The sequence below is a fragment of the Nelusetta ayraudi genome, unplaced genomic scaffold (genome assembly GCF_046127955.1).
Source record: "Nelusetta ayraudi isolate G7.1 ecotype Tasmania unplaced genomic scaffold, CSIRO-AGI_Nayr_v1 ptg000007l, whole genome shotgun sequence".
Classification (NCBI taxonomy): Eukaryota; Metazoa; Chordata; class Actinopteri; order Tetraodontiformes; family Monacanthidae; genus Nelusetta; species Nelusetta ayraudi.
This window is the reverse complement of record NW_027466057.1, coordinates 4,987,468-4,999,533: the sequence shown is the minus strand read 5'-3', so window position 1 is coordinate 4,999,533 and position 12,066 is coordinate 4,987,468. Positions and strand designations below refer to the sequence as shown.

The window sequence follows — 12,066 nt, the reverse complement described above, 5'->3', positions numbered from 1 at the left end:
GATGGAATAATAAATGGATGGGGAGAGGAGAGGAGACGGACCACCAAAGAGGAGCCGATGACTCGCTGAGGGTGTTTCTGCGCGAGCGAAATGACTGGAGAGTTTGTTTGGCTTACGGTGGGGATGTCTCGCTTGAGTCACAGCGTTTCAAACTCGGTCGGATTCCTGAAACAGTGCGCTAATTCACGGAGTCGAGGGGAGAAAAAAAAGAGTTTGCTTGCCTTCGGGCGTAATGGGGTCACTTTTCTCAACGGTGCCTAACCAAGTCCCCAGCGAAATGGCTCACGTAGCTGCAGGAGAAGAAGGCGACCAGGCTCAGCCTCGAGCTGGTCCTCAGATGCCTTTTACAAAAAAGGACCGCAAGGCCCAAAAAAAAAAAAAAAAAATCGCCTCCACTATTTAAAGCAAAGCGGAGAAGAAAGGAGGAGAGGGCGAGAAAAGCCTCGCAGTCGGGGTCTGCATGCATCAGCACCACAATGACGGAAGCTCCTGGAACAGGAACTCCTCCGGTCAATGAAGGAGGGGAGGACGGCTGCGGGGGAAGTGGTCACTGCTTAAAATAAGTGTATCAAAAGGAGAAGAAGAAAAAAGCAGGGAAAACAGGAATGCGACAGCAGCATTAAACAGCCCATTTTTGTAGCGTCTGCACGAAGGGAGAGGGCAGGAAAATAAAGCTAACGAGTGAAAACAAGCACCGCCGTCAAAAATGGAGGAGAAGTAGAAGGCGAGCGATCGGCCGGCGTCTGAGAAATTCCTCCCTGCTGAGGACGTGTATATTTTCTGATCACAAGAAAAATAATCAGGAAGAGGAATTTTATTTTGAGAACCGCCTTGGCTGTCCCAGGATTGGAGACACGGCCGCGTGTGTGCGTGTCGCTTGTACGGTCTAAGAGCACGTGATCATCCAAACCTGGACTGTTGGAGTCGCATACGATGAGGCTGGCAAACAAACACGCCCTGCCGCTCCGCTGTAACGGACGATCATAAAAGCGAATTAGCGAGCGGCACTTTTGAGCAAGTCCACACAAGTATAAACGGCTCGAAAGTTCACCCACATCTCAGTTGGGCCCGCTGACTTCTGAGTCTGTCTCCGAAGAGCGCCGTCGCACAGATTCTCTCAGATCATCCCGGTTAAGGCGAGGGGGGAAAAAAAGAGAAAAAAAAGAGACGAGGCTGCTGTTTGAAGGCGGCAGCACAGAGATTTATTTAGAACAGAGCCCTGATCAGCCACAGGTGTGGACTGGACGGAGCTCCGGAAACTTCCCCCCCAGCGCTCATTCATCCCAGGAGGTTTTCCTTTTAATTTGTCACATTTGAGGAGGTTCCCTTGTCCGCGCCGCTGCCGCCAAGATGAAAAATGCAGGAGACGCCAGACACATGAAAGCGCAAAAAAAAAAAAAGAAAAGAGAGGAGGAGACAGCTGGCACATTTGATGTCGTCTCTCTGGACCTCGCCCAAAAACTGCATGGCGCATCAGAGGCGGAGCAGGAAGTGCCGACGGGACGGGTTCGCTCGAACCAACGCAAACACAAAGTAGTAGTTTCACACGGCGGAATTTTGACTTGAGACGAACCCCGAGCGCGGCTTCGGAGATGTAGCGTCACCGCAGAGGGCCGACTGTAGCTCGAGAAATAGAATCTGCGAATGCAAACAAGCAGGGCGAAGACCCGGGGATGAACCCGACCTCCGTCCAGCGGCTCCGCCGTCCATCTGCAAATAACAGGCTGGAGGGTCGGTTCCCACGGACGGAGGCCGCCAACTGCAGCGCTACGGAGGGAAAGAGCCGAAAGACACGCACGGCAGCTCTCGGCGTATAAACACTCATTACAGCGTAGCGGCGATGCCCAAGACACACACAAAACCCCCGCTGCTGGGCGAAGGACTTGGTGCAGTCTTTTGGAGCTGCTGGGATCACACATCTGCGTCCGCGGCAGGAGGCAAAGAGGCGGGAGTTGTCTTTTTTTAAAAAGCGGCTTTCACTTCTTCACCCGAAGCAAAAGGCCTTCCGCGACCAGCATCACGAGGCCGACAGGAAGTCGAGCGCGTCGCTTCCTTCTCCTCCCCTGCCGTTCACTCTGCTGCACTGCCAGGTCGCAAACAGGAGAGAGAGGGTGGGGTGGGGGGGGAGCATCTTGAAGCAGACTGGAATGGACCTGAAATATGCCAAAAATGCCCCTGACAGACCCCTCCCTCCCCTTTTCCCCAAGACCCGAGGTCCGGCCCACCTTCCACCCCCCACCCCCACTCCGCCTCCCCCTCCCCAGCCCACAGCATTCCTCTGCCGTGCACCGCCAGCACACCGATGGGCCCGCTCGCGCACAGGACATTAATAACGCAAGCTTCCACCCGGTTGACCCAGACGTTTTAAGGGTAGGCGGTTTGGATTACTTTTTTTTTTTTCATTAACTTCCAAAAATACTTCAGGGCCATGTGGGGGAGGGTGGAGGAAGGGGGGGGGGCGTGGGTGGGCGAGAGCCAGACACGAGATAACAATCGGAAGAAGGGAAACGCCGGACTGCCGAGGAGTCAGACACCCGGAGAAATAAAAGCGCGGCTCAGGAATTTACAGGAAATGTCTTAACTTCAGCTTCTCCCAGTTAAAACGTCCCAGTCGCCCCCTCCCACCCCCTCCCGCCCCCTCCTCGTCTCACACTCGCTGCCTCCTACACGCTGTCAAAGTCCTGTCCTGTCTTTCCTTTTGCACCTTACTCCCTCCCTGCAGAATCCGCGAGTAAGCACTTTTGCAAAGAACTTCACAGTGCAGGGGACAAATGAAGCGTCTGTGAAACAACTTATCGGAGGCCCGAGCTGACTTCCAGCAGGAATGAACTCCCACACCAGTTTAAAAAAAGAAAAAAAAAGCCAGAGGACACCTGTGTTTAACGTCACCCGGACAGCGTGTAAAACACAAACACGTCGGCAGAGCAACCCTGCCTTCCCCAGGTCCAAACTCCAGCCACCAGGGGCAGCCGGCCAAGTTTGGGCTGCTGATTAAACATGGGAGAAAACGCGCCACCTGCAGCATTCACTCCAACAGCTACCGGTACATCCCTGGCTATAAACTTTGCTCAGGGTGTGAAGGGAGCGGGCAGGTTTCGGGAAAGGAAATAACTCTTTATTGCTGGCGGTCAGGGTGAAAAGGTTTCCAACGTGACACGTAACATCACTGCCAGCAAAAGGAAGAAAGACAGAGGAAAGAGCGAAGAGATGGCACTCACTGGGAACAGCGCACTACCTTGGCCTTGGGTTAAAGAAGTTCAATGATTGATAAACATCTGATGGAGCACGTGAAAACCCAGTGGAGGTGAAAAAATGCTCCATTGGGAGCTCGTCCATTTTCATGTTTGCGGCTGCTTCAAATGATCGATGGGAAATAAAACTAATATTTATTCAAGGCCACGCGTGAAAGTGTCAACTGTGTGTAAGCTGATGTTTGTAAACCAATATTTATTCAATAAGGTCGCTCGAAATGACTGAGTATGGTAAAAACTTGGATTCCTCATACAACGCCATGCTTTACCGAAACTGCTCAAAGGTTGTGCAAGCAGTGCTCTACAGGGGAGGGTACATTTGGGGTATCGGTTTGTGACAACTTCAGCATCATGAAGCCAAAAGAACTGAGACTGAACATAGATAATTTCTCACAAAGCTTCAAAGGTTCCCCCAGACATCTACAGCAACTCAGCAGCGACTCTGACGTTTCCTGTGTAATGTCAGAGTGTATTGTTTGAAACGTTTAACATGCTCACATTCCATCCTCTGGTCATAATTCTTTGAGAATTTTGCATTGTAAAACCTGCCCCCCACAACCCTTTCCTTGGCAGTGTGGATTCTGGGCCCAGCCGAGAAAGATGACACACATTAAACAATACAAGGAAATGGAAATGTGTCACTGGGAACAGTGTAGGAGCAGAGGTTTTGAGTTAAATATCGGTAAATGTTTCAAGAGACACGTGCCTTTCCTCAACTTTGACAAGTGCCGTGACCACTGCAAAGCCTGGCTGTGCAGTGACACTGATTTAAAATGTCCCTACACTGAGGGTAGTGCAGTATCAGCAAGGATCTCGGATGCCAGCAGTAAGATACCAGTAAGATATACAGATAATGGCTTTCCCCCCCAAAAAAAATGTCACTAAAACCTCATTTAAACAAGGCAAAATTGCACCAACAGAGAGAGATGCTATTTGATTGGCATGAACTGGATGGACCTCCAACTTCTGTGAATCAGGTCAATCAAGTGTGCAAAGCTTATCGGTTAACAACAGCCTGTTTTGCCCAAAACATTCCTATTTCATAACCGCTCGCTCATGTAACCACCCAGTAACTCAATGAGATCTTTTACAGGTCAGTGAAACTCATGGCTAGCCAGTTTGGCTGCATGGTGAACTAGTCAGGAGTCCCGCTTACACAGGCTGTGCAACAGCACCAACGGTTTGGCGCAAATTGGAAAACACAAAATGTCTCTGAGCGTGTAAAACAGGAAGTCAATAATGTCCGCCTAGAATTTAACCTTTTTAAAAATCGCTTTGTGCCGAAGCTCCAATGTGAGTTTGGTTTGTTCGTACTCAGAGAATCCTCACTGTTCAGTCAAGCAGAGATTGACCATCTAAAAAAAAATATTGTTTCCAATATAAATTCATATTTTCTTCAAAGTGTTGGGGACAAATTTAAGAGCCACAGCTGCAGTTCAAATGCTGGAATTCCTATTGGCTGCCCTCATCACAGTGTTGATGAAAGTAAATCTAACCGCATGATGAGAAGAATGCCGATGCTTTGATGATGATTAAAAGTAATAAATAATTCACGTTACCACAAGAGAAGTATCCTTTTAAAAGTTGATAGTGTTACTCCTTCAGAGTATTTTCCCAGATGGAAGGAGAAGTATTGAAGTGCAATCCACTTTCAAGTTTTAAAAAAATGATGCCGCAACTGGCGACGAAGCTCTTCATCCGATCTCGCAAACATGTTTTCATTAGAGAGCTGAGTCAAATATTAACACAACTTTAAAGCCTGATCACTTTGCGTCTGCACTAGGGATGCAAATCATTGATTAATTCATTCATCGTTAGTTGACTGAGCTTATCGATTGATTAGCGATAAATTGATAAGCAGCCATTTTTCCTGAGAACCTAAACTTCACAATGGAAAATGTGTAAGGAACACATTATTTAATCCTTAAATAATTTTTAAGGTCCAATGCGATCCATTTTTATATTGGAGAACAGTAAAAACACCCTCAACATTTATCCTTTCACTTTAAGTTGACTTCTAAGATGTCACATTTTCACTTTTTTTTAAATTTTTTTTTTTTTTTTAGTTCTTTAAAAGTAACTTGTTCCAGGTGTATTATGACCATCACAGCATCTACAGTTGAATTGCTCTTTCTTGCCATTACACAGTAAAAAAAATTTCAATTAATTGCAACTAAGTTAATCTAATTGATTAAATTCTTAATCGACAACAAATCGATAATTGCTTAATTGTTAACATCCCTAGTCCGCAGTACTTACAAAAACATTAGTTGGAGAAAGTGGGACCGGACGCAGAAAGGCCACGTGGGGTCTGCAATTGCGTCATTACTGCAGATGTCCCGTGATGAAACGGTTGGCTCACGGTCACCTGCCTCACAATAGGATGGCAAAGGTCTCAGTGAGTGACCACGCCAGGCCAGTGCGGCGGACAGAAAGCCCAGGGCAGGGTCTGGTAATGAGGAGGCTGTTTGGCACACTTTAGAGTCCGGATTCATACTCACAACGCAGGCAGAAAAAAAAAGCTGTAAAAAAAAAAAAAAAAAAGAGTTAACTCTTGCTTTGATGTAGAGCTCTCGAGAGTGAGAGCACATGGCTCTTCTGTGTGTGTGTGTGTGTGTGTGTGTGTGTGTGTGTGTGTGTGTGTGTGTGTGTGTGTGTGTGTGTGTGAATAAATGAGCGCCTGAGGCGGTCCGTGTGAACACTTAGCGCTGGGATGTACTTGTGCCTGTAGCTCGCTGAGTGATTGACACTCGCAGCGTTTAGTATCTGATGACAGAATGACACGGCTGGCAATAGCGCAGGGCCAAATTGCTTTGACTCCCAGTCACGCATGCACGCACTCACTCACACACACACACACACACACACACACACACACACACACACACACACACACACACACACACACACACACACACACACACACACACACACACACAACAATCCTAAAATTATGCACACAGAAAGCAGCTCGGTCTCCAGCTGAAATCACAGAGCCCTGCCCCATCAGAGGCCTACCGCTGCTGGAGAAAGCTGCCAGGAATAATGGAAGAGGTTGGGGAAGAGGTTGGGGGTCGGTGGGTGAGGGCTGGGTAGGTAGGAAGCAGAAAAGTGATGTGCAAATGTAGTCGTGGGACAAAATAGTCAAAAGCAGAAGACAAAATTGATGTGAAATGTTTTCTCGAGAGTCTAAAAAAAGTCAATGTTTCGACATGGGCAGCATGTGCACGCTACAGCACATGCTATTACGATTATGCATTCACGGTCTACGTGGTCAGCATGCCGCAGTTTTAACCAGTTCGACTGAAATGTATGGAGAGCAAAATCAGACAGCAGCAGTCGTGCAAATGTTTCCAATCCAAACACGTTCTGGGCCCACAAGTCCGGGAGGAACTTTAGGTTTAGCCTGAGAACCAAAATTATTTTCTGTAAAACGACCGCGTGATTGACCAAGAGAGGATTTGGGGCTTTTCCCACCTCTGTAAAACACACGCACGCCGCAGAAACACTTGATGCGTTCGCAGTCTGATTTGTGCATCTTTGTGTTACTAAGCCGCCCTCTTGCAAGCCTGCTGATAGACAGACAGTGACTACAGCTGGCCTGCGAATTGTCAACAGCAGCCGCTGTCCCGGATGCTGAGCCTATTATTGCATTAGTGCAAAACACACACACACACACACACACACACACACACACATACAACACACACACACACACACACCACAAAGGGTACACAAGCTGTGTGTGGGCTTTAATATGAGCCTGCGAGAGAACAACTGTACTATTTCAAGGATGCCCTGAGCCTTAAACTAATAATAACTACCACCAACAGCATCCGGTCTAAATGTTATCTGAACTATCAAAGACCTCAAGGACGCGTAGGCACTGTTCTTCTTTTTTTTTTTAAATGTCATTTACCTAATTTGGAATGAACCAGCACTTAAATTGCTCGATCCGTTTTGATTAAAGGCACAACAAAAAAAAATCACAGGCTTCTAAATAGTAAATGGCGGTTACAGTAGACGGAATACTTTTGGTTTGGAGTTGGTTGAGTTAGAAAATATTCTGGCACTCAATTAGACAAAATAGTGTTTCATTTATGGATGAAGATAATACATATCAGGGAACACGTTGTGCTATTTTTGCTACAACTTTATGTCAGTTTACAATCTCGTTGTAAATCAAGATTATAAACCAGGTGAATGATAAATGGAAAAAACACCACCTGTCCAAACAGTGTGGCAATAAATTGCAAAACCATTTACTGTATATGCCATAATTAAGCACCTCCACTGAGAGTAGGGGCTGTAATGTGGCAGGGGCACTACAACCGAGTCAGACAGACCCTGCTCAATGTTCCCAGGGGTTTGGGTTCTCCTAGGCAGAAAAACCTCAATATTTTAATTTAATCCCCAGGGCAGTCATTTAGCCACTCCATAATCCCCAAGTCCACTGTTCAGTCTGATAATTACCCTTATTGGACACCCATAATGATTAGTTTTTGGTTTCACATAAAGCAGCCCAGGCAGTTTCATTGGGCGGTCGCTGCTCAAAGTGGAAAACCAATCATGCGTGCTGAAGGCCAGGTCATAAAAAGACAGACGGGTACAATTATTACTGCAGGCGACAACCTCTGGACAGTACACCGTGCAAAGTCCAAAGTTTGTGTTGCTTTCACTTGTTGGCATCGCTCTAGCATGCATTACAAGGGACCGGGGAGGTCTGGTTGCATCGAGCCATCGTGTTCACCTGGTGGACCGAAAGAGCCGAGGCAGTGGTACGACCAGCATAACTCCAAGCAGTAGTCAGGAAAAACAAAACCTCTTTGAGATGCTTGCTCCGTTGTTATTCTCATTTTATTTTCCCTTTCCCCAGACATTTCTGGCTGGGCTCGACAAAATGCAGATGTTTTCTCCACATGCGGGGGTGTCACGATGGTGGGAACCACTTTCTAACACTACTAACAAACCTTCCGTAAACAGGTTTCCCACATGTATTTTGATGCAGATTTCTGAACACCAGAAACGTATAATGGAAACAGTTGTGCAAAAAAGTGTACAAGCTCAAAAAGTAAGTACGCCCCCTTTAGGTGGCTGCCATTTTCAGCAAACATTTTTGAGCTTTACTTGCCCAAAAAAGGGGGGGAACAACTTATCTGCCATCTCCCTGGTTATTTTGGGGATTAAAAAAGGCATGAGGACATCCGATATAAGCTAAGCAAGGCTGAATAACTGTTTTATCAATTGTAATTTAGGCAAAAAGCTCAACCTGATATAGTGGAGGAACACTACTATTATTAAAGAGAAAGGAGAAATCAAACACTCTGCAGAAGGCCTTGCGAAGGTTTCTGATCTGCAATCTTTCTACAAAAAGCCTTCTGACCAATCAACCATTTTGCAACCAAAATCATTCAGGACTCGTGGAAACATGGAAACACGGCCAGAGCAAGTGCCCGCAAGGACTCTGGGAGGTAAGAAGCGCCGCTGCGCCGCAAGTTAGGTAGCTCAGCTGGGACGAATCCCAGCTGGCCGGAAGGGTGAGACTTACTGGAAAGTCATCAGTGATTTGTTTTTTTTTGTTTGTTTTGTTTTGTTTTTTGACTCCTTCATGTCTAAAACAGGTCAAGGCAGGTCCCCTCAATCTCTGTCCCTCCCTGTGCTGCTCTTTACGAGCCCCACCTGGCAGATTAGTATTCCAACATTACAACTACCCTTTCTGCCGTCACACGCACATACACACAAACGAGCACACACTAGACTTTTGCTGTTGCTGTGAGGAAGCACAGGGCACATATTGTACAAGCTCCTGGTTTTGCACATGCATGTGTGGGTTACACCTCATGTGAAGCAAAGCAAGCAGTTATGTGCCTCAAAACAGAACAAGTCCTGCTTCACCGTTTGTTGGTTTAACAGCTCACCAAAAGCCGGGCAGCAACTTCTGACTATTTTACTCGCTTGTTAGAAGTGAGTGGTTTGACTCATATTAAAGTACAAAAGCTGAGTGGGGAAAAAAATGTCCTAGTTAAATTTCCAAAAGCTGGAGGCTAGAGGTTATGTCTTTAAAACTGGTGGCATCAGACAAGGGCAGAAGTAGTAATTTGAGAGGCAGGTACCTGTAAAAAAGCAGTAACTACTGCATCAGGTGGTTCAGTTTCTTTCCATCGATTACCAACTACCCAAAATCCCACAATTAATAAAAAAAAACAAAAACAGAAATAGCAGCAGAGGTACTGCCTTTTGGCCACCAAAACTGTTTTCTACTGTAGAATCCCTATTACTATTTTAATACATCACACTTTTCATCCCCTGCTCTGCTAAACAAAGTTACAGTGCGACCACTATTGTCAATCCGAGATGATCGAAGTGCGATTTTCACAAAACGTCCGACATTTTTTAGGGGCTAGCATACATGCAGAGTTGCACTCTGACCAATCAGCTGTCACAGCCCACAATGCATCACTGTAACTGTAAGCATGCAAACAATGTTTATGCTCCCCTATATCCTGTGGCGTAGAAAGGGGGCTGACGCGTGACCTTTGGACGTCTGGGAGGCTTAAGTGATAGTGTTAAAACCGGAAACTGAAACACTGTGACTTCATGCTGAAGAAATACCCTTACATTCCTACTGAAAGAGGGAGAAACCAGGGGGGAACTCGCAGGCAGGCAAGGCACGCAAGGCAAAGCTAACCCAGTTGGATTGTGCATCAGTATTAAAACACAGATTACATGAATGTAGGGAACTATATGTACGGAGAACTCAAATGTGAAACGTTCTCAGTTGTTCAAGATGAAATTATAAGCTGGACATTAGTCTGACGTTGTGACGTGCGTTGACGCGAGCCGAGGAAATGAAACATCCATGATTTCAGGTATCCCGTAACGGCTTTTTTTTGTCGGTCTTTTCTGCGCAGTTTAAGCAGCCAGGGCTTCACGCCGCAGCTGTGGATGCTTCGCCGGGGCTTCAACACAGGCAGAGAACGACGACGAGGAGGAGGAGGAGGAGGAGGTGGAGGAGGAGAGGGTAGGAAAAGGAGGAGGGTTGAGAAAAAAAAAAGAAGGGAAAAAAAAAAAACCCTTGCCGCAGTTCAGACTTCTGCAGTCCCGACTGCGTCCAACTCAGGAAGCCGCTGTCTGGTCTGGAACCCTCGGCGAGGCGACCCCCTCAGAGTACCCACGTCCCTTGAACCCAACACACGACCGCACCGCGACGCAACACGCCAAAAAAGTCAAAAGTTTTACCTTTGCCGCTCCGACTCGGGCTCGGTGGCTGAACAATCGGCGCGTCGGTATATCCACAAGTTCGAACGTCTCTTACGCGGGACACGGCGGGGACAAGTTCATCCACGGGCGGACACAACAAGCGGCGGCTCCGGGAGGCCCGCGGCGCGGCTCTGTGCGGGCGCCGCTCGTCCTCTTCTTTCTCGTACTGCCGAAAGATCACTTTCGTCGGTTCTTTCCTCTCGGGTATCCCCCTCCCTTGCGCTCGTATGAGATCAAACCATCACATTCCACCGCGTCCTTAACAATGAAAAAAGGTGGGTTTTCCTTCTCCGCTGCCGGAGGACCCACCCCTCGGGATGACTCTGCCCGGTCTGACCGCAAAGAGAACGCCCTTCCCCGCGCAGAGGTCCCGCCTCTCTCCCCCACACAGCAGTCAGGCTGGTGGGGAGGAATGGATCCAAGCAGAGTCCCGGTATACTTTCTACAGCGCTATTCTGAGTCAATGCACCTTTTTCTGTGCGCGCGCTCAAACCAACATCTATTTATACTGCACAGCAGCACATATCATTCGGGAATATTAAAGCGACTCTCATGCAGTGGCGGAAACAGAAATGTTTCCTTGGGGTGGCCACAAAGTGAGATCATGACTCACACAGGGGTGGCAATACATATGAAGTAGATACCTGAAATGTCAACGTTGCTGTTTTTTTTTTTATTTTTATTTTTTTTATTTTTTTATTGTAATTGTTACTGTACTTAGTAAATGTTTTTTTATTTTATTTTTATCGTGGCCTCATAACAGTCGACCTGTTACAATTTGTGGTTACATTAAAAATTAATAATATAATAAATCCAGGCCAATCATCAAGCCAGTAATGAAAAATACTGTCAGTCAACAAAGATATGACTTGAGATGCTTTAGTGTGGAAGTAAAAGGCCTTTTGTCAGATTATTACCCTCGATATGGGGTGGCCCCGGCCACCACTGCCGACCACGTAGCTCCACCCCTGCTCTCATGAGCATCAAGATTGTGAATCCCTGAATATGAAATCAAGTACCACATGCATCATATTCCCTTCAGTGGCCTAATCCGCTTTCAGGAGTCTCTAACATACATTTTAGGTAAAAATACTGACGCGTACACTGTAAATTAAATTTCAGCAACATTGATGTGCTGGTTGAACCTGAAAGCTGACTGTAAAGGCTATAAAATATCCTGTGTTGTTCCTGTGGTCGGGAATAAGCTGTTTTTATGGAGCAATGTAATTATACGGGAACCATAGTACTTAAAAGTACACCATTGTGCAACAGTAAAGAGACACAGGATTTGTGGGTTGTATTTGTTTGTACCCTTTGTAAAGTTCAGCTCATGCACCGACAGGTTTTTGTTGTTACTGGAACTTGCTCGAATACGTCATCAGATGTACACGCAAATGCACGACACAGGCTGCATGTAATGCATAAAGGATGTGGCGAAGCTAGCATAATCTCAGAAAGTACTGGCGCACACACAAGGCAAGCCGATCCAGGAAGAGCCGCGTTCAAACCCTACATCCTTCCTAATTGCAAACATCCTTCATCACCAAGAAAACAC

The 12,066-nt window shown here is 46.8% G+C and overlaps 1 protein-coding gene across 3 annotated transcripts in view; it reads right to left on the bottom strand.

The window, feature by feature from the left end:
• luzp1 (leucine zipper protein 1) overlaps nt 1–10,860 on the bottom strand; it is a 43,523-nt gene extending 32,663 nt beyond the window's left edge. For 2 of the 3 annotated variants that reach the window (XM_076018002.1, XM_076018003.1), the window contains exon 1: nt 10,491–10,860. The gene's annotated coding sequence lies outside the window, so the exon portion shown is untranslated. Of the gene's footprint in view, nt 1–262; nt 360–10,490 lie in introns of those variants that run through there. The other variant, XM_076018005.1, reaches the window with a different exon arrangement.
• Between the last annotated feature and the right edge of the window lie 1,206 nt (nt 10,861–12,066).